Raw genomic sequence first — 20,865 nt, forward strand, 5'->3', positions numbered from 1 at the left:
TTGATTGATTGATTGATTGATTGATTGATTGATTGATGCAGCACAACAGTCAAATAGTGGAGTGGAGTAGGGGAACAGCAAACAGCCAATAAAGCAGCCCGCCCGCTCGCCTGCCCGCCACAATGGACCTACCTGTGTACACTAGATGGATGTGATGGAATGTACTGTCGTCCCTACATTTCAAGAAGAAGTAAGAATTGCAGTTGCAACAAAGCCTTGCTTGCCTACAAAGAGAGCAGCAATTTGGATTTGTTACTATGTTACCTAGAAGAATAACAAACTGTGCAAGGATGGAGGTTGTAGGAGCAAGGAGAAGTTGTCTGTAAAGTTGGTGGATGCCTATTTTCCATTTTGCAGTCCCTTGTCTCCCTCTTGTGGCCTCCTGGAGGCAACTAGCTGTGCAAAAAAAAGACAGCCTGGCGGCCGGCTGTTGCAGTGTTGCCCTCTCAGGCAACACTGAGTGACTGACTGAGCCTCACCGTCTTATATAAAGTTCAGACGGAACTTTGCACGTGTCATAGTGGAGCCCTCAGGATTCCAGAGCCAGCTTTCTGACATCATAATGGGGCCTCAGAGATAAAAGCCTGGGCCCAGGCAGTGTTGGTCAGTGCTGCTCAGCAGGCAGCACTGGACTGGACTGGATTACAGCTGATACAAGGTGTGAAGGAACAAGGGGTGGCTGTGGCATGCACTTGCTGCCGCTGCCAGTGTTTATCTGCATGGCAGCAGAGCATTTGGGCGTTGCCAGGAAGGCGTTTTTATGTAGATTCCTCCTCTTTCAGCACTGCATTGTGGTGCAAGCAAAAGAAGCAAATCCTGTCTGGCTTCCTCTCCGGCCTTTATTCACCTCCCGTGTAGCTGTGAGTGTGTGAGCCTGCAGGGCCCCATGGAATTGCCTAGAAGTAGGCTGAATCGCTGCAAGGGCTGAACAGCAGTATCGGGCAGGCTCGGGCAACGCGCGGCCCGTTCGGGTTATCGCTTCTCGGCCTTTTGGCTAAGATCAAGTGTAGTATCTGTTCTTATCAGTTTAATATCTGATACGTCCCCTATCTGGGGACCATATATTAAATGGATTTTTAGAACAGGGAGATGGAAATAGAGCTTGCTCTGTCCACTCCACGCATTGACCTGGTATTGCAGTATTTCCAGGACCGGTGCACCCTTTCCTTATGTGTTGACTAAAAGCAGATTCCAAAAGTGTTTTTTGTCTTTGCTATTGTTTCTGTCTTTCTGAAGGGATCTCCCCTTTTAATCCCATTATTTCAACACCTGTTGGACAATGCATGAGTGATAATGAGCTCATTGATTAAATGCAATTAATGAATAGATTGCCACCTCTTGTTGTGTGTCGTCTGTGTTTCTGTGTTTCCGGCATTTCACATTGGAACACCTCATTCACCTTCCTTGTCTTCTCTCCGCCCTCCCTTTTAGGTAAGTTAAAGAGCTGCACCTGAGCCAGCCACTGATTGATTGATTGATTGATTGATTGATTGATTGATTGATTGATTGATTGATTGATTGATTGATTGATGCAGCACAACAGTCAAATAGTGGAGTGGAGTAGGGGAACAGCAAACAGCCAATAAAGCAGCCCGCCCGCTCGCCTGCCCGCCACAATGGACCTACCTGTGTACACTAGATGGATGTGATGGAATGTACTGTCGTCCCTACATTTCAAGAAGAAGTAAGAATTGCAGTTGCAACAAAGCCTTGCTTGCCTACAAAGAGAGCAGCAATTTGGATTTGTTACTATGTTACCTAGAAGAATAACAAACTGTGCAAGGATGGAGGTTGTAGGAGCAAGGAGAAGTTGTCTGTAAAGTTGGTGGATGCCTATTTTCCATTTTGCAGTCCCTTGTCTCCCTCTTGTGGCCTCCTGGAGGCAGCTAGCTGTGCAAAAAAAAGACAGCCTGGCGGCCGGCTGTTGCAGTGTTGCCCTCTCAGGCAACACTGAGTGACTGACTGAGCCTCACCGTCTTATATAAAGTTCAGACGGAACTTTGCACGTGTCATAGTGGAGCCCTCAGGATTCCAGAGCCAGCTTTCTGACATCATAATGGGGCCTCAGAGATAAAAGCCTGGGCCCAGGCAGTGTTGGTCAGTGCTGCTCAGCAGGCAGCACTGGACTGGACTGGATTACAGCTGATACAAGGTGTGAAGGAACAAGGGGTGGCTGTGGGCATGCACTTGCTGCAGCTGCCAGTGTTTATCTGCATGGCAGCAGGGCATTTGGGCGTTGCCAGGAAGGCGTTTTTATGTAGATTCCTCCTCTTTCAGCATTGCATTGTGGTGCAAGCAAAAGAAGCAAATCCTGTCTGGCTTCCTCTCCGGCCTTTATTCACCTCCCGTGTAGCTGTGAGTGTGTGAGCCTGCAGGGCCCCATGGAATTGCCTAGAAGTAGGCTGAATCGCTGCAAGGGCTGAACAGCAGTATCGGGCAGGCTCGGGCAACGCGCGGCCCGTTCGGGTTATCGCTTCTCGGCCTTTTGGCTAAGATCAAGTGTAGTATCTGTTCTTATCAGTTTAATATCTGATACGTCCCCTATCTGGGGACCATATATTAAATGGATTTTTAGAACAGGGAGATGGAAATAGAGCTTGCTCTGTCCACTCCACGCATTGACCTGGTATTGCAGTATTTCCAGGACCGGTGCACCCTTTCCTTATGTGTTGACTAAAAGCAGATTCCAAAAGTGTTTTTTGTCTTTGCTATTGTTTCTGTCTTTCTGAAGGGATCTCCCCTTTTAATCCCATTATTTCAACACCTGTTGGACAATGCATGAGTGATAATGAGCTCATTGATTAAATGCAATTAATGAATAGATTGCCACCTCTTGTTGTGTGTCGTCTGTGTTTCTGTGTTTCCGGCATTTCACATTGGAACACCTCATTCACCTTCCTTGTCTTCTCTCCGCCCTCCCTTTTAGGTAAGTTAAAGAGCTGCACCTGAGCCAGCCACTGATTGATTGATTGATTGATTGATTGATTGATTGATTGATGCAGCACAACAGTCAAATAGTGGAGTGGAGTAGGGGAACAGCAAACAGCCAATAAAGCAGCCCGCCCGCTCGCCTGCCCGCCACAATGGACCTACCTGTGTACACTAGATGGATGTGATGGAATGTACTGTCGTCCCTACATTTCAAGAAGAAGTAAGAATTGCAGTTGCAACAAAGCCTTGCTTGCCTACAAAGAGAGCAGCAATTTGGATTTGTTACTATGTTACCTAGAAGAATAACAAACTGTGCAAGGATGGAGGTTGTAGGAGCAAGGAGAAGTTGTCTGTAAAGTTGGTGGATGCCTATTTTCCATTTTGCAGTCCCTTGTCTCCCTCTTGTGGCCTCCTGGAGGCAACTAGCTGTGCAAAAAAAAGACAGCCTGGCGGCCGGCTGTTGCAGTGTTGCCCTCTCAGGCAACACTGAGTGACTGACTGAGCCTCACCGTCTTATATAAAGTTCAGACGGAACTTTGCACGTGTCATAGTGGAGCCCTCAGGATTCCAGAGCCAGCTTTCTGACATCATAATGGGGCCTCAGAGATAAAAGCCTGGGCCCAGGCAGTGTTGGTCAGTGCTGCTCAGCAGGCAGCACTGGACTGGACTGGATTACAGCTGATACAAGGTGTGAAGGAACAAGGGGTGGCTGTGGGCATGCACTTGCTGCCGCTGCCAGTGTTTATCTGCATGGCAGCAGGGCATTTGGGCGTTGCCAGGAAGGCGTTTTTATGTAGATTCCTCCTCTTTCAGCACTGCATTGTGGTGCAAGCAAAAGAAGCAAATCCTGTCTGGCTTCCTCTCCGGCCTTTATTCACCTCCCGTGTAGCTGTGAGTGTGTGAGCCTGCAGGGCCCCATGGAATTGCCTAGAAGTAGGCTGAATCGCTGCAAGGGCTGAACAGCAGTATCGGGCAGGCTCGGGCAACGCGCGGCCCGTTCGGGTTATCGCTTCTCGGCCTTTTGGCTAAGATCAAGTGTAGTATCTGTTCTTATCAGTTTAATATCTGATACGTCCCCTATCTGGGGACCATATATTAAATGGATTTTTAGAACAGGGAGATGGAAATAGAGCTTGCTCTGTCCACTCCACGCATTGACCTGGTATTGCAGTATTTCCAGGACCGGTGCACCCTTTCCTTATGTGTTGACTAAAAGCAGATTCCAAAAGTGTTTTTTGTCTTTGCTATTGTTTCTGTCTTTCTGAAGGGATCTCCCCTTTTAATCCCATTATTTCAACACCTGTTGGACAATGCATGAGTGATAATGAGCTCATTGATTAAATGCAATTAATGAATAGATTGCCACCTCTTGTTGTGTGTCGTCTGTGTTTCTGTGTTTCCGGCATTTCACATTGGAACACCTCATTCACCTTCCTTGTCTTCTCTCCGCCCTCCCTTTTAGGTAAGTTAAAGAGCTGCACCTGAGCCAGCCACTGATTGATTGATTGATTGATTGATTGATTGATTGATTGATTGATTGATTGATTGATTGATGCAGCACAACAGTCAAATAGTGGAGTGGAGTAGGGGAACAGCAAACAGCCAATAAAGCAGCCCGCCCGCTCGCCTGCCCGCCACAATGGACCTACCTGTGTACACTAGATGGATGTGATGGAATGTACTGTCGTCCCTACATTTCAAGAAGAAGTAAGAATTGCAGTTGCAACAAAGCCTTGCTTGCCTACAAAGAGAGCAGCAATTTGGATTTGTTACTATGTTACCTAGAAGAATAACAAACTGTGCAAGGATGGAGGTTGTAGGAGCAAGGAGAAGTTGTCTGTAAAGTTGGTGGATGCCTATTTTCCATTTTGCAGTCCCTTGTCTCCCTCTTGTGGCCTCCTGGAGGCAACTAGCTGTGCAAAAAAAAGACAGCCTGGCGGCCGGCTGTTGCAGTGTTGCCCTCTCAGGCAACACTGAGTGACTGACTGAGCCTCACCGTCTTATATAAAGTTCAGACGGAACTTTGCACGTGTCATAGTGGAGCCCTCAGGATTCCAGAGCCAGCTTTCTGACATCATAATGGGGCCTCAGAGATAAAAGCCTGGGCCCAGGCAGTGTTGGTCAGTGCTGCTCAGCAGGCAGCACTGGACTGGACTGGATTACAGCTGATACAAGGTGTGAAGGAACAAGGGGTGGCTGTGGGCATGCACTTGCTGCCGCTGCCAGTGTTTATCTGCATGGCAGCAGGGCATTTGGGCGTTGCCAGGAAGGCGTTTTTATGTAGATTCCTCCTCTTTCAGCATTGCATTGTGGTGCAAGCAAAAGAAGCAAATCCTGTCTGGCTTCCTCTCCGGCCTTTATTCACCTCCCGTGTAGCTGTGAGTGTGTGAGCCTGCAGGGCCCCATGGAATTGCCTAGAAGTAGGCTGAATCGCTGCAAGGGCTGAACAGCAGTATCGGGCAGGCTCGGGCAACGCGCGGCCCGTTCGGGTTATCGCTTCTCGGCCTTTTGGCTAAGATCAAGTGTAGTATCTGTTCTTATCAGTTTAATATCTGATACGTCCCCTATCTGGGGACCATATATTAAATGGATTTTTAGAACAGGGAGATGGAAATAGAGCTTGCTCTGTCCACTCCACGCATTGACCTGGTATTGCAGTATTTCCAGGACCGGTGCACCCTTTCCTTATGTGTTGACTAAAAGCAGATTCCAAAAGTGTTTTTTGTCTTTGCTATTGTTTCTGTCTTTCTGAAGGGATCTCCCCTTTTAATCCCATTATTTCAACACCTGTTGGACAATGCATGAGTGATAATGAGCTCATTGATTAAATGCAATTAATGAATAGATTGCCACCTCTTGTTGTGTGTCGTCTGTGTTTCTGTGTTTCCGGCATTTCACATTGGAACACCTCATTCACCTTCCTTGTCTTCTCTCCGCCCTCCCTTTTAGGTAAGTTAAAGAGCTGCACCTGAGCCAGCCACTGATTGATTGATTGATTGATTGATTGATTGATTGATTGATTGATGCAGCACAACAGTCAAATAGTGGAGTGGAGTAGGGGAACAGCAAACAGCCAATAAAGCAGCCCGCCCGCTCGCCTGCCCGCCACAATGGACCTACCTGTGTACACTAGATGGATGTGATGGAATGTACTGTCGTCCCTACATTTCAAGAAGAAGTAAGAATTGCAGTTGCAACAAAGCCTTGCTTGCCTACAAAGAGAGCAGCAATTTGGATTTGTTACTATGTTACCTAGAAGAATAACAAACTGTGCAAGGATGGAGGTTGTAGGAGCAAGGAGAAGTTGTCTGTAAAGTTGGTGGATGCCTATTTTCCATTTTGCAGTCCCTTGTCTCCCTCTTGTGGCCTCCTGGAGGCAACTAGCTGTGCAAAAAAAAGACAGCCTGGCGGCCGGCTGTTGCAGTGTTGCCCTCTCAGGCAACACTGAGTGACTGACTGAGCCTCACCGTCTTATATAAAGTTCAGACGGAACTTTGCACGTGTCATAGTGGAGCCCTCAGGATTCCAGAGCCAGCTTTCTGACATCATAATGGGGCCTCAGAGATAAAAGCCTGGGCCCAGGCAGTGTTGGTCAGTGCTGCTCAGCAGGCAGCACTGGACTGGACTGGATTACAGCTGATACAAGGTGTGAAGGAACAAGGGGTGGCTGTGGGCATGCACTTGCTGCCGCTGCCAGTGTTTATCTGCATGGCAGCAGGGCATTTGGGCGTTGCCAGGAAGGCGTTTTTATGTAGATTCCTCCTCTTTCAGCACTGCATTGTGGTGTAAGCAAAAGAAGCAAATCCTGTCTGGCTTCCTCTCCGGCCTTTATTCACCTCCCGTGTAGCTGTGAGTGTGTGAGCCTGCAGGGCCCCATGGAATTGCCTAGAAGTAGGCTGAATCGCTGCAAGGGCTGAACAGCAGTATCGGGCAGGCTCGGGCAACGCGCGGCCCGTTCGGGTTATCGCTTCTCGGCCTTTTGGCTAAGATCAAGTGTAGTATCTGTTCTTATCAGTTTAATATCTGATACGTCCCCTATCTGGGGACCATATATTAAATGGATTTTTAGAACAGGGAGATGGAAATAGAGCTTGCTCTGTCCACTCCACGCATTGACCTGGTATTGCAGTATTTCCAGGACCGGTGCACCCTTTCCTTATGTGTTGACTAAAAGCAGATTCCAAAAGTGTTTTTTGTCTTTGCTATTGTTTCTGTCTTTCTGAAGGGATCTCCCCTTTTAATCCCATTATTTCAACACCTGTTGGACAATGCATGAGTGATAATGAGCTCATTGATTAAATGCAATTAATGAATAGATTGCCACCTCTTGTTGTGTGTCGTCTGTGTTTCTGTGTTTCCGGCATTTCACATTGGAACACCTCATTCACCTTCCTTGTCTTCTCTCCGCCCTCCCTTTTAGGTAAGTTAAAAAGCTGCACCTGAGCCAGCCACTGATTGATTGATTGATTGATTGATTGATTGATTGATTGATTGATGCAGCACAACAGTCAAATAGTGGAGTGGAGTAGGGGAACAGCAAACAGCCAATAAAGCAGCCCGCCCGCTCGCCTGCCCGCCACAATGGACCTACCTGTGTACACTAGATGGATGTGATGGAATGTACTGTCGTCCCTACATTTCAAGAAGAAGTAAGAATTGCAGTTGCAACAAAGCCTTGCTTGCCTACAAAGAGAGCAGCAATTTGGATTTGTTACTATGTTACCTAGAAGAATAACAAACTGTGCAAGGATGGAGGTTGTAGGAGCAAGGAGAAGTTGTCTGTAAAGTTGGTGGATGCCTATTTTCCATTTTGCAGTCCCTTGTCTCCCTCTTGTGGCCTCCTGGAGGCAACTAGCTGTGCAAAAAAAAGACAGCCTGGCGGCCGGCTGTTGCAGTGTTGCCCTCTCAGGCAACACTGAGTGACTGACTGAGCCTCACCGTCTTATATAAAGTTCAGACGGAACTTTGCACGTGTCATAGTGGAGCCCTCAGGATTCCAGAGCCAGCTTTCTGACATCATAATGGGGCCTCAGAGATAAAAGCCTGGGCCCAGGCAGTGTTGGTCAGTGCTGCTCAGCAGGCAGCACTGGACTGGACTGGATTACAGCTGATACAAGGTGTGAAGGAACAAGGGGTGGCTGTGGGCATGCACTTGCTGCCGCTGCCAGTGTTTATCTGCATGGCAGCAGGGCATTTGGGCGTTGCCAGGAAGGCGTTTTTATGTAGATTCCTCCTCTTTCAGCACTGCATTGTGGTGCAAGCAAAAGAAGCAAATCCTGTCTGGCTTCCTCTCCGGCCTTTATTCACCTCCCGTGTAGCTGTGAGTGTGTGAGCCTGCAGGGCCCCATGGAATTGCCTAGAAGTAGGCTGAATCGCTGCAAGGGCTGAACAGCAGTATCGGGCAGGCTCGGGCAACGCGCGGCCCGTTCGGGTTATCGCTTCTCGGCCTTTTGGCTAAGATCAAGTGTAGTATCTGTTCTTATCAGTTTAATATCTGATACGTCCCCTATCTGGGGACCATATATTAAATGGATTTTTAGAACAGGGAGATGGAAATAGAGCTTGCTCTGTCCACTCCACGCATTGACCTGGTATTGCAGTATTTCCAGGACCGGTGCACCCTTTCCTTATGTGTTGACTAAAAGCAGATTCCAAAAGTGTTTTTTGTCTTTGCTATTGTTTCTGTCTTTCTGAAGGGATCTCCCCTTTTAATCCCATTATTTCAACACCTGTTGGACAATGCATGAGTGATAATGAGCTCATTGATTAAATGCAATTAATGAATAGATTGCCACCTCTTGTTGTGTGTCGTCTGTGTTTCTGTGTTTCCGGCATTTCACATTGGAACACCTCATTCACCTTCCTTGTCTTCTCTCCGCCCTCCCTTTTAGGTAAGTTAAAGAGCTGCACCTGAGCCAGCCACTGATTGATTGATTGATTGATTGATTGATTGATTGATTGATTGATTGATTGATTGATTGATGCAGCACAACAGTCAAATAGTGGAGTGGAGTAGGGGAACAGCAAACAGCCAATAAAGCAGCCCGCCCGCTCGCCTGCCCGCCACAATGGACCTACCTGTGTACACTAGATGGATGTGATGGAATGTACTGTCGTCCCTACATTTCAAGAAGAAGTAAGAATTGCAGTTGCAACAAAGCCTTGCTTGCCTACAAAGAGAGCAGCAATTTGGATTTGTTACTATGTTACCTAGAAGAATAACAAACTGTGCAAGGATGGAGGTTGTAGGAGCAAGGAGAAGTTGTCGGTAAAGTTGGTGGATGCCTATTTTCCATTTTGCAGTCCCTTGTCTCCCTCTTGTGGCCTCCTGGAGGCAACTAGCTGTGCAAAAAAAAGACAGCCTGGCGGCCGGCTGTTGCAGTGTTGCCCTCTCAGGCAACACTGAGTGACTGACTGAGCCTCACCGTCTTATATAAAGTTCAGACGGAACTTTGCACGTGTCATAGTGGAGCCCTCAGGATTCCAGAGCCAGCTTTCTGACATCATAATGGGGCCTCAGAGATAAAAGCCTGGGCCCAGGCAGTGTTGGTCAGTGCTGCTCAGCAGGCAGCACTGGACTGGACTGGATTACAGCTGATACAAGTTGTGAAGGAACAAGGGGTGGCTGTGGGCATGCACTTGCTGCCGCTGCCAGTGTTTATCTGCATGGCAGCAGGGCATTTGGGCGTTGCCAGGAAGGCGTTTTTATGTAGATTCCTCCTCTTTCAGCACTGCATTGTGGTGCAAGCAAAAGAAGCAAATCCTGTCTGGCTTCCTCTCCGGCCTTTATTCACCTCCCGTGTAGCTGTGAGTGTGTGAGCCTGCAGGGCCCCATGGAATTGCCTAGAAGTAGGCTGAATCGCTGCAAGGGCTGAACAGCAGTATCGGGCAGGCTCGGGCAACGCGCGGCCCGTTCGGGTTATCGCTTCTCGGCCTTTTGGCTAAGATCAAGTGTAGTATCTGTTCTTATCAGTTTAATATCTGATACGTCCCCTATCTGGGGACCATATATTAAATGGATTTTTAGAACAGGGAGATGGAAATAGAGCTTGCTCTGTCCACTCCACGCATTGACCTGGTATTGCAGTATTTCCAGGACCGGTGCACCCTTTCCTTATGTGTTGACTAAAAGCAGATTCCAAAAGTGTTTTTTGTCTTTGCTATTGTTTCTGTCTTTCTGAAGGGATCTCCCCTTTTAATCCCATTATTTCAACACCTGTTGGACAATGCATGAGTGATAATGAGCTCATTGATTAAATGCAATTAATGAATAGATTGCCACCTCTTGTTGTGTGTCGTCTGTGTTTCTGTGTTTCCGGCATTTCACATTGGAACACCTCATTCACCTTCCTTGTCTTCTCTCCGCCCTCCCTTTTAGGTAAGTTAAAGAGCTGCACCTGAGCCAGCCACTGATTGATTGATTGATTGATTGATTGATTGATTGATTGATTGATTGATTGATGCAGCACAACAGTCAAATAGTGGAGTGGAGTAGGGGAACAGCAAACAGCCAATAAAGCAGCCCGCCCGCTCGCCTGCCCGCCACAATGGACCTACCTGTGTACACTAGATGGATGTGATGGAATGTACTGTCGTCCCTACATTTCAAGAAGAAGTAAGAATTGCAGTTGCAACAAAGCCTTGCTTGCCTACAAAGAGAGCAGCAATTTGGATTTGTTACTATGTTACCTAGAAGAATAACAAACTGTGCAAGGATGGAGGTTGTAGGAGCAAGGAGAAGTTGTCTGTAAAGTTGGTGGATGCCTATTTTCCATTTTGCAGTCCCTTGTCTCCCTCTTGTGGCCTCCTGGAGGCAACTAGCTGTGCAAAAAAAAGACAGCCTGGCGGCCGGCTGTTGCAGTGTTGCCCTCTCAGGCAACACTGAGTGACTGACTGAGCCTCACCGTCTTATATAAAGTTCAGACGGAACTTTGCACGTGTCATAGTGGAGCCCTCAGGATTCCAGAGCCAGCTTTCTGACATCATAATGGGGCCTCAGAGATAAAAGCCTGGGCCCAGGCAGTGTTGGTCAGTGCTGCTCAGCAGGCAGCACTGGACTGGACTGGATTACAGCTGATACAAGGTGTGAAGGAACAAGGGGTGGCTGTGGGCATGCACTTGCTGCCGCTGCCAGTGTTTATCTGCATGGCAGCAGGGCATTTGGGCGTTGCCAGGAAGGCGTTTTTATGTAGATTCCTCCTCTTTCAGCACTGCATTGTGGTGCAAGCAAAAGAAGCAAATCCTGTCTGGCTTCCTCTCCGGCCTTTATTCACCTCCCGTGTAGCTGTGAGTGTGTGAGCCTGCAGGGCCCCATGGAATTGCCTAGAAGTAGGCTGAATCGCTGCAAGGGCTGAACAGCAGTATCGGGCAGGCTCGGGCAACGCGCGGCCCGTTCGGGTTATCGCTTCTCGGCCTTTTGGCTAAGATCAAGTGTAGTATCTGTTCTTATCAGTTTAATATCTGATACGTCCCCTATCTGGGGACCATATATTAAATGGATTTTTAGAACAGGGAGATGGAAATAGAGCTTGCTCTGTCCACTCCACGCATTGACCTGGTATTGCAGTATTTCCAGGACCGGTGCACCCTTTCCTTATGTGTTGACTAAAAGCAGATTCCAAAAGTGTTTTTTGTCTTTGCTATTGTTTCTGTCTTTCTGAAGGGATCTCCCCTTTTAATCCCATTATTTCAACACCTGTTGGACAATGCATGAGTGATAATGAGCTCATTGATTAAATGCAATTAATGAATAGATTGCCACCTCTTGTTGTGTGTCGTCTGTGTTTCTGTGTTTCCGGCATTTCACATTGGAACACCTCATTCACCTTCCTTGTCTTCTCTCCGCCCTCCCTTTTAGGTAAGTTAAAGAGCTGCACCTGAGCCAGCCACTGATTGATTGATTGATTGATTGATTGATTGATTGATTGATGCAGCACAACAGTCAAATAGTGGAGTGGAGTAGGGGAACAGCAAACAGCCAATAAAGCAGCCCGCCCGCTCGCCTGCCCGCCACAATGGACCTACCTGTGTACACTAGATGGATGTGATGGAATGTACTGTCGTCCCTACATTTCAAGAAGAAGTAAGAATTGCAGTTGCAACAAAGCCTTGCTTGCCTACAAAGAGAGCAGCAATTTGGATTTGTTACTATGTTACCTAGAAGAATAACAAACTGTGCAAGGATGGAGGTTGTAGGAGCAAGGAGAAGTTGTCTGTAAAGTTGGTGGATGCCTATTTTCCATTTTGCAGTCCCTTGTCTCCCTCTTGTGGCCTCCTGGAGGCAACTAGCTGTGCAAAAAAAAGACAGCCTGGCGGCCGGCTGTTGCAGTGTTGCCCTCTCAGGCAACACTGAGTGACTGACTGAGCCTCACCGTCTTATATAAAGTTCAGACGGAACTTTGCACGTGTCATAGTGGAGCCCTCAGGATTCCAGAGCCAGCTTTCTGACATCATAATGGGGCCTCAGAGATAAAAGCCTGGGCCCAGGCAGTGTTGGTCAGTGCTGCTCAGCAGGCAGCACTGGACTGGACTGGATTACAGCTGATACAAGGTGTGAAGGAACAAGGGGTGGCTGTGGGCATGCACTTGCTGCCGCTGCCAGTGTTTATCTGCATGGCAGCAGGGCATTTGGGCGTTGCCAGGAAGGCGTTTTTATGTAGATTCCTCCTCTTTCAGCACTGCATTGTGGTGCAAGCAAAAGAAGCAAATCCTGTCTGGCTTCCTCTCCGGCCTTTATTCACCTCCCGTGTAGCTGTGAGTGTGTGAGCCTGCAGGGCCCCATGGAATTGCCTAGAAGTAGGCTGAATCGCTGCAAGGGCTGAACAGCAGTATCGGGCAGGCTCGGGCAACGCGCGGCCCGTTCGGGTTATCGCTTCTCGGCCTTTTGGCTAAGATCAAGTGTAGTATCTGTTCTTATCAGTTTAATATCTGATACGTCCCCTATCTGGGGACCATATATTAAATGGATTTTTAGAACAGGGAGATGGAAATAGAGCTTGCTCTGTCCACTCCACGCATTGACCTGGTATTGCAGTATTTCCAGGACCGGTGCACCCTTTCCTTATGTGTTGACTAAAAGCAGATTCCAAAAGTGTTTTTTGTCTTTGCTATTGTTTCTGTCTTTCTGAAGGGATCTCCCCTTTTAATCCCATTATTTCAACACCTGTTGGACAATGCATGAGTGATAATGAGCTCATTGATTAAATGCAATTAATGAATAGATTGCCACCTCTTGTTGTGTGTCGTCTGTGTTTCTGTGTTTCCGGCATTTCACATTGGAACACCTCATTCACCTTCCTTGTCTTCTCTCCGCCCTCCCTTTTAGGTAAGTTAAAGAGCTGCACCTGAGCCAGCCACTGATTGATTGATTGATTGATTGATTGATTGATTGATTGATTGATTGATTGATGGATTGATTGATTGATTGATGCAGCACAACAGTCAAATAGTGGAGTGGAGTAGGGGAACAGCAAACAGCCAATAAAGCAGCCCGCCCGCTCGCCTGCCCGCCACAATGGACCTACCTGTGTACACTAGATGGATGTGATGGAATGTACTGTCGTCCCTACATTTCAAGAAGAAGTAAGAATTGCAGTTGCAACAAAGCCTTGCTTGCCTACAAAGAGAGCAGCAATTTGGATTTGTTACTATGTTACCTAGAAGAATAACAAACTGTGCAAGGATGGAGGTTGTAGGAGCAAGGAGAAGTTGTCTGTAAAGTTGGTGGATGCCTATTTTCCATTTTGCAGTCCCTTGTCTCCCTCTTGTGGCCTCCTGGAGGCAACTAGCTGTGCAAAAAAAAGACAGCCTGGCGGCCGGCTGTTGCAGTGTTGCCCTCTCAGGCAACACTGAGTGACTGACTGAGCCTCACCGTCTTATATAAAGTTCAGACGGAACTTTGCACGTGTCATAGTGGAGCCCTCAGGATTCCAGAGCCAGCTTTCTGACATCATAATGGGGCCTCAGAGATAAAAGCCTGGGCCCAGGCAGTGTTGGTCAGTGCTGCTCAGCAGGCAGCACTGGACTGGACTGGATTACAGCTGATACAAGGTGTGAAGGAACAAGGGGTGGCTGTGGGCATGCACTTGCTGCCGCTGCCAGTGTTTATCTGCATGGCAGCAGGGCATTTGGGCGTTGCCAGGAAGGCGTTTTTATGTAGATTCCTCCTCTTTCAGCACTGCATTGTGGTGCAAGCAAAAGAAGCAAATCCTGTCTGGCTTCCTCTCCGGCCTTTATTCACCTCCCGTGTAGCTGTGAGTGTGTGAGCCTGCAGGGCCCCATGGAATTGCCTAGAAGTAGGCTGAATCGCTGCAAGGGCTGAACAGCAGTATCGGGCAGGCTCGGGCAACGCGCGGCCCGTTCGGGTTATCGCTTCTCGGCCTTTTGGCTAAGATCAAGTGTAGTATCTGTTCTTATCAGTTTAATATCTGATACGTCCCCTATCTGGGGACCATATATTAAATGGATTTTTAGAACAGGGAGATGGAAATAGAGCTTGCTCTGTCCACTCCACGCATTGACCTGGTATTGCAGTATTTCCAGGACCGGTGCACCCTTTCCTTATGTGTTGACTAAAAGCAGATTCCAAAAGTGTTTTTTGTCTTTGCTATTGTTTCTGTCTTTCTGAAGGGATCTCCCCTTTTAATCCCATTATTTCAACACCTGTTGGACAATGCATGAGTGATAATGAGCTCATTGATTAAATGCAATTAATGAATAGATTGCCACCTCTTGTTGTGTGTCGTCTGTGTTTCTGTGTTTCCGGCATTTCACATTGGAACACCTCATTCACCTTCCTTGTCTTCTCTCCGCCCTCCCTTTTAGGTAAGTTAAAGAGCTGCACCTGAGCCAGCCACTGATTGATTGATTGATTGATTGATTGATTGATTGATTGATTGATGCAGCACAACAGTCAAATAGTGGAGTGGAGTAGGGGAACAGCAAACAGCCAATAAAGCAGCCCGCCCGCTCGCCTGCCCGCCACAATGGACCTACCTGTGTACACTAGATGGATGTGATGGAATGTACTGTCGTCCCTACATTTCAAGAAGAAGTAAGAATTGCAGTTGCAACAAAGCCTTGCTTGCCTACAAAGAGAGCAGCAATTTGGATTTGTTACTATGTTACCTAGAAGAATAACAAACTGTGCAAGGATGGAGGTTGTAGGAGCAAGGAGAAGTTGTCTGTAAAGTTGGTGGATGCCTATTTTCCATTTTGCAGTCCCTTGTCTCCCTCTTGTGGCCTCCTGGAGGCAACTAGCTGTGCAAAAAAAAGACAGCCTGGCGGCCGGCTGTTGCAGTGTTGCCCTCTCAGGCAACACTGAGTGACTGACTGAGCCTCACCGTCTTATATAAAGTTCAGACGGAACTTTGCACGTGTCATAGTGGAGCCCTCAGGATTCCAGAGCCAGCTTTCTGACATCATAATGGGGCCTCAGAGATAAAAGCCTGGGCCCAGGCAGTGTTGGTCAGTGCTGCTCAGCAGGCAGCACTGGACTGGACTGGATTACAGCTGATACAAGGTGTGAAGGAACAAGGGGTGGCTGTGGGCATGCACTTGCTGCCGCTGCCAGTGTTTATCTGCATGGCAGCAGGGCATTTGGGCGTTGCCAGGAAGGCGTTTTTATGTAGATTCCTCCTCTTTCAGCACTGCATTGTGGTGCAAGCAAAAGAAGCAAATCCTGTCTGGCTTCCTCTCCGGCCTTTATTCACCTCCCGTGTAGCTGTGAGTGTGTGAGCCTGCAGGGCCCCATGGAATTGCCTAGAAGTAGGCTGAATCGCTGCAAGGGCTGAACAGCAGTATCGGGCAGGCTCGGGCAACGCGCGGCCCGTTCGGGTTATCGCTTCTCGGCCTTTTGGCTAAGATCAAGTGTAGTATCTGTTCTTATCAGTTTAATATCTGATACGTCCCCTATCTGGGGACCATATATTAAATGGATTTTTAGAACAGGGAGATGGAAATAGAGCTTGCTCTGTCCACTCCACGCATTGACCTGGTATTGCAGTATTTCCAGGACCGGTGCACCCTTTCCTTATGTGTTGACTAAAAGCAGATTCCAAAAGTGTTTTTTGTCTTTGCTATTGTTTCTGTCTTTCTGAAGGGATCTCCCCTTTTAATCCCATTATTTCAACACCTGTTGGACAATGCATGAGTGATAATGAGCTCATTGATTAAATGCAATTAATGAATAGATTGCCACCTCTTGTTGTGTGTCGTCTGTGTTTCTGTGTTTCCGGCATTTCACATTGGAACACCTCATTCACCTTCCTTGTCTTCTCTCCGCCCTCCCTTTTAGGTAAGTTAAAGAGCTGCACCTGAGCCAGCCACTGATTGATTGATTGATTGATTGATTGATTGATTGATTGATTGATTGATTGATGCAGCACAACAGTCAAATAGTGGAGTGGAGTAGGGGAACAGCAAACAGCCAATAAAGCAGCCCGCCCGCTCGCCTGCCCGCCACAATGGACCTACCTGTGTACACTAGATGGATGTGATGGAATGTACTGTCGTCCCTACATTTCAAGAAGAAGTAAGAATTGCAGTTGCAACAAAGCCTTGCTTGCCTACAAAGAGAGCAGCAATTTGGATTTGTTACTATGTTACCTAGAAGAATAACAAACTGTGCAAGGATGGAGGTTGTAGGAGCAAGGAGAAGTTGTCTGTAAAGTTGGTGGATGCCTATTTTCCATTTTGCAGTCCCTTGTCTCCCTCTTGTGGCCTCCTGGAGGCAACTAGCTGTGCAAAAAAAAGACAGCCTGGCGGCCGGCTGTTGCAGTGTTGCCCTCTCAGGCAACACTGAGTGACTGACTGAGCCTCACCGTCTTATATAAAGTTCAGACGGAACTTTGCACGTGTCATAGTGGAGCCCTCAGGATTCCAGAGCCAGCTTTCTGACATCATAATGGGGCCTCAGAGATAAAAGCCTGGGCCCAGGCAGTGTTGGTCAGTGCTGCTCAGCAGGCAGCACTGGACTGGACTGGATTACAGCTGATACAAGGTGTGAAGGAACAAGGGGTGGCTGTGGGCATGCACTTGCTGCCGCTGCCAGTGTTTATCTGCATGGCAGCAGGGCATTTGGGCGTTGCCAGGAAGGCGTTTTTATGTAGATTCCTCCTCTTTCAGCACTGCATTGTGGTGCAAGCAAAAGAAGCAAATCCTGTCTGGCTTCCTCTCCGGCCTTTATTCACCTCCCGTGTAGCTGTGAGTGTGTGAGCCTGCAGGGCCCCATGGAATTGCCTCGAAGTAGGCTGAATCGCTGCAAGGGCTGAACAGCAGTATCGGGCAGGCTCGGGCAACGCGCGGCCCGTTCGGGTTATCGCTTCTCGGCCTTTTGGCTAAGATCAAGTGTAGTATCTGTTCTTATCAGTTTAATATCTGATACGTCCCCTATCTGGGGACCATATATTAAATGGATTTTTAGAACAGGGAGATGGAAATAGAGCTTGCTCTGTCCACTCCACGCATTGACCTGGTATTGCAGTATTTCCAGGACCGGTGCACCCTTTCCTTATGTGTTGACTAAAAGCAGATTCCAAAAGTGTTTTTTGTCTTTGCTATTGTTTCTGTCTTTCTGAAGGGATCTCCCCTTTTAATCCCATTATTTCAACACCTGTTGGACAATGCATGAGTGATAATGAGCTCATTGATTAAATGCAATTAATGAATAGATTGCCACCTCTTGTTGTGTGTCGTCTGTGTTTCTGTGTTTCCGGCATTTCACATTGGAACACCTCATTCACCTTCCTTGTCTTCTCTCCGCCCTCCCTTTTAGGTAAGTTAAAGAGCTGCACCTGAGCCAGCCACTGATTGATTGATTGATTGATTGATTGATTGATTGATTGATTGATTGATTGATTGATTGATGCAGCACAACAGTCAAATAGTGGAGTGGAGTAGGGGAACAGCAAACAGCCAATAAAGCAGCCCGCCCGCTCGCCTGCCCGCCACAATGGACCTACCTGTGTACACTAGATGGATGTGATGGAATGTACTGTCGTCCCTACATTTCAAGAAGAAGTAAGAATTGCAGTTGCAACAAAGCCTTGCTTGCCTACAAAGAGAGCAGCAATTTGGATTTGTTACTATGTTACCTAGAAGAATAACAAACTGTGCAAGGATGGAGGTTGTAGGAGCAAGGAGAAGTTGTCTGTAAAGTTGGTGGATGCCTATTTTCCATTTTGCAGTCCCTTGTCTCCCTCTTGTGGCCTCCTGGAGGCAACTAGCTGTGCAAAAAAAAGACAGCCTGGCGGCCGGCTGTTGCAGTGTTGCTCAGGCAACACTGAGTGACTGACTGAGCCTCACCGTCTTATATAAAGTTCAGACGGAACTTTGCACGTGTCATAGTGGAGCCCTCAGGATTCCAGAGCCAGCTTTCTGACATCATAATGGGGCCTCAGAGATAAAAGCCTGGGCCCAGGCAGTGTTGGTCAGTGCTGCTCAGCAGGCAGCACTGGACTGGACTGGATTACAGCTGATACAAGGTGTGAAGGAACAAGGGGTGGCTGTGGGCATGCACTTGCTGCCGCTGCCAGTGTTTATCTGCATGGCAGCATGGCATTTGGGCGTTGCCAGGAAGGCGTTTTTATGTAGATTCCTCCTCTTTCAGCACTGCATTGTGGTGCAAGCAAAAGAAGCAAATCCTGTCTGGCTTCCTCTCCGGCCTTTATTCACCTCCCGTGTAGCTGTGAGTGTGTGAGCCTGCAGGGCCCCATGGAATTGCCTAGAAGTAGGCTGAATCGCTGCAAGGGCTGAACAGCAGTATCGGGCAGGCTCGGGCAACGCGCGGCCCGTTCGGGTTATCGCTTCTCGGCCTTTTGGCTAAGATCAAGTGTAGTATCTGTTCTTATCAGTTTAATATCTGATACGTCCCCTATCTGGGGACCATATATTAAATGGATTTTTAGAACAGGGAGATGGAAATAGAGCTTGCTCTGTCCACTCCACGCATTGACCTGGTATTGCAGTATTTCCAGGACCGGTGCACCCTTTCCTTATGTGTTGACTAAAAGCAGATTCCAAAAGTGTTTTTTGTCTTTGCTATTGTTTCTGTCTTTCTGAAGGGATCTCCCCTTTTAATCCCATTATTTCAACACCTGTTGGACAATGCATGAGTGATAATGAGCTCATTGATTAAATGCAATTAATGAATAGATTGCCACCTCTTGTTGTGTGTCGTCTGTGTTTCTGTGTTTCCGGCATTTCACATTGGAACACCTCATTCACCTTCCTTGTCTTCTCTCCGCCCTCCCTTTTAGGTAAGTTAAAGAGCTGCACCTGAGCCAGCCACTGATTGATTGATTGATTGATTGATTGATTGATTAATTGATTGATTGATTGATGCAGCACAACAGTCAAATAGTGGAGTGGAGTAGGGGAACAGCAAACAGCCAATAAAGCAGCCCGCCCGCTCGCCTGCCCGCCACAATGGACCTACCTGTGTACACTAGATGGATGTGATGGAATGTACTGTCGTCCCTACATTTCAAGAAGAAGTAAGAATTGCAGTTGCAACAAAGCCTTGCTTGCCTACAAAGAGAGCAGCAATTTGGATTTGTTACTATGTTACCTAGAAGAATAACAAACTGTGCAAGGATGGAGGTTGTAGGAGCAAGGAGAAGTTGTCTGTAAAGTTGGTGGATGCCTATTTTCCATTTTGCAGTCCCTTGTCTCCCTCTTGTGGCCTCCTGGAGGCAACTAGCTGTGCAAAAAAAAGACAGCCTGGCGGCCGGCTGTTGCAGTGTTGCCCTCTCAGGCAACACTGAGTGACTGACTGAGCCTCACCGTCTTATATAAAGTTCAGACGGAACTTTGCACGTGTCATAGTGGAGCCCTCAGGATTCCAGAGCCAGCTTTCTGACATCATAATGGGGCCTCAGAGATAAAAGCCTGGGCCCAGGCAGTGTTGGTCAGTGCTGCTCAGCAGGCAGCACTGGACTGGACTGGATTACAGCTGATACAAGGTGTGAAGGAACAAGGGGTGGCTGTGGGCATGCACTTGCTGCCGCTGCCAGTGTTTATCTGCATGGCAGCAGGGCATTTGGGCGTTGCCAGGAAGGCGTTTTTATGTAGATTCCTCCTCTTTCAGCACTGCATTGTGGTGCAAGCAAAAGAAGCAAATCCTGTCTGGCTTCCTCTCCGGCCTTTATTCACCTCCCGTGTAGCTGTGAGTGTGTGAGCCTGCAGGGCCCCATGGAATTGCCTAGAAGTAGGCTGAATCGCTGCAAGGGCTGAACAGCAGTATCGGGCAGGCTCGGGCAACGCGCGGCCCGTTCGGGTTATCGCTTCTCGGCCTTTTGGCTAAGATCAAGTGTAGTATCTGTTCTTATCAGTTTAATATCTGATACGTCCCCTATCTGGGGACCATATATTAAATGGATTTTTAGAACAGGGAGATGGAAATAGAGCTTGCTCTGTCCACTCCACGCATTGACCTGGTATTGCAGTATTTCCAGGACCGGTGCACCCTTTCCTTATGTGTTGACTAAAAGCAGATTCCAAAAGTGTTTTTTGTCTTTGCTATTGTTTCTGTCTTTCTGAAGGGATCTCCCCTTTTAATCCCATTATTTCAACACCTGTTGGACAATGCATGAGTGATAATGAGCTCATTGATTAAATGCAATTAATGAATAGATTGCCACCTCTTGTTGTGTGTCGTCTGTGTTTCTGTGTTTCCGGCATTTCACATTGGAACACCTCATTCACCTTCCTTGTCTTCTCTCCGCCCTCCCTTTTAGGTAAGTTAAAGAGCTGCACCTGAGCCAGCCACTGATTGATTGATTGATTGATTGATTGATTGATTGATTGATTGATTGATTGATTGATTGATTGATTGATGCAGCACAACAGTCAAATAGTGGAGTGGAGTAGGGGAACAGCAAACAGCCAATAAAGCAGCCCGCCCGCTCGCCTGCCCGCCACAATGGACCTACCTGT

The 20,865-nt window shown here is 47.7% G+C and overlaps 14 non-coding genes across 14 annotated transcripts; all 14 read left to right on the forward strand.

The window, feature by feature from the left end:
* The first annotated feature begins 974 nt into the window (after nt 1-974).
* On the forward strand, nt 975-1,165 carry LOC142693011 (U2 spliceosomal RNA). Its single transcript, XR_012861394.1, has one exon. It is a non-coding gene; the product is annotated as a U2 spliceosomal RNA (small nuclear RNA).
* Nucleotides 1,166-2,469: 1,304 nt separating this feature from the next.
* Nucleotides 2,470-2,660, forward strand: LOC142693013 (U2 spliceosomal RNA). Its single transcript, XR_012861396.1, has one exon. It is a non-coding gene; the product is annotated as a U2 spliceosomal RNA (small nuclear RNA).
* A 1,276-nt stretch (nt 2,661-3,936) lies between these two features.
* LOC142693014 (U2 spliceosomal RNA) lies at nt 3,937-4,127 on the forward strand. The gene has a single exon (XR_012861397.1). It is a non-coding gene; the product is annotated as a U2 spliceosomal RNA (small nuclear RNA).
* A 1,296-nt stretch (nt 4,128-5,423) lies between these two features.
* Nucleotides 5,424-5,614, forward strand: LOC142693016 (U2 spliceosomal RNA). The gene has a single exon (XR_012861398.1). It is a non-coding gene; the product is annotated as a U2 spliceosomal RNA (small nuclear RNA).
* A 1,280-nt stretch (nt 5,615-6,894) lies between these two features.
* On the forward strand, nt 6,895-7,085 carry LOC142693017 (U2 spliceosomal RNA). The gene has a single exon (XR_012861399.1). It is a non-coding gene; the product is annotated as a U2 spliceosomal RNA (small nuclear RNA).
* Nucleotides 7,086-8,365: 1,280 nt separating this feature from the next.
* On the forward strand, nt 8,366-8,556 carry LOC142693018 (U2 spliceosomal RNA). Its single transcript, XR_012861400.1, has one exon. It is a non-coding gene; the product is annotated as a U2 spliceosomal RNA (small nuclear RNA).
* A 1,296-nt stretch (nt 8,557-9,852) lies between these two features.
* On the forward strand, nt 9,853-10,043 carry LOC142693019 (U2 spliceosomal RNA). Its single transcript, XR_012861401.1, has one exon. It is a non-coding gene; the product is annotated as a U2 spliceosomal RNA (small nuclear RNA).
* Nucleotides 10,044-11,331: 1,288 nt separating this feature from the next.
* On the forward strand, nt 11,332-11,522 carry LOC142693020 (U2 spliceosomal RNA). Its single transcript, XR_012861402.1, has one exon. It is a non-coding gene; the product is annotated as a U2 spliceosomal RNA (small nuclear RNA).
* A 1,276-nt stretch (nt 11,523-12,798) lies between these two features.
* Nucleotides 12,799-12,989, forward strand: LOC142693021 (U2 spliceosomal RNA). The gene has a single exon (XR_012861403.1). It is a non-coding gene; the product is annotated as a U2 spliceosomal RNA (small nuclear RNA).
* Nucleotides 12,990-14,297: 1,308 nt separating this feature from the next.
* LOC142693022 (U2 spliceosomal RNA) lies at nt 14,298-14,488 on the forward strand. Its single transcript, XR_012861404.1, has one exon. It is a non-coding gene; the product is annotated as a U2 spliceosomal RNA (small nuclear RNA).
* A 1,280-nt stretch (nt 14,489-15,768) lies between these two features.
* Nucleotides 15,769-15,959, forward strand: LOC142693023 (U2 spliceosomal RNA). The gene has a single exon (XR_012861405.1). It is a non-coding gene; the product is annotated as a U2 spliceosomal RNA (small nuclear RNA).
* Nucleotides 15,960-17,247: 1,288 nt separating this feature from the next.
* On the forward strand, nt 17,248-17,438 carry LOC142693025 (U2 spliceosomal RNA). The gene has a single exon (XR_012861407.1). It is a non-coding gene; the product is annotated as a U2 spliceosomal RNA (small nuclear RNA).
* A 1,292-nt stretch (nt 17,439-18,730) lies between these two features.
* Nucleotides 18,731-18,921, forward strand: LOC142693027 (U2 spliceosomal RNA). Its single transcript, XR_012861408.1, has one exon. It is a non-coding gene; the product is annotated as a U2 spliceosomal RNA (small nuclear RNA).
* A 1,288-nt stretch (nt 18,922-20,209) lies between these two features.
* Nucleotides 20,210-20,400, forward strand: LOC142693028 (U2 spliceosomal RNA). Its single transcript, XR_012861409.1, has one exon. It is a non-coding gene; the product is annotated as a U2 spliceosomal RNA (small nuclear RNA).
* Nucleotides 20,401-20,865: the final 465 nt, after the last annotated feature.

The sequence above is a fragment of the Rhinoderma darwinii genome, assembly GCF_050947455.1.
Source record: "Rhinoderma darwinii isolate aRhiDar2 chromosome 5 unlocalized genomic scaffold, aRhiDar2.hap1 SUPER_5_unloc_42, whole genome shotgun sequence".
Lineage (NCBI taxonomy): Eukaryota > Metazoa > Chordata > Amphibia > Anura > Rhinodermatidae > Rhinoderma > Rhinoderma darwinii.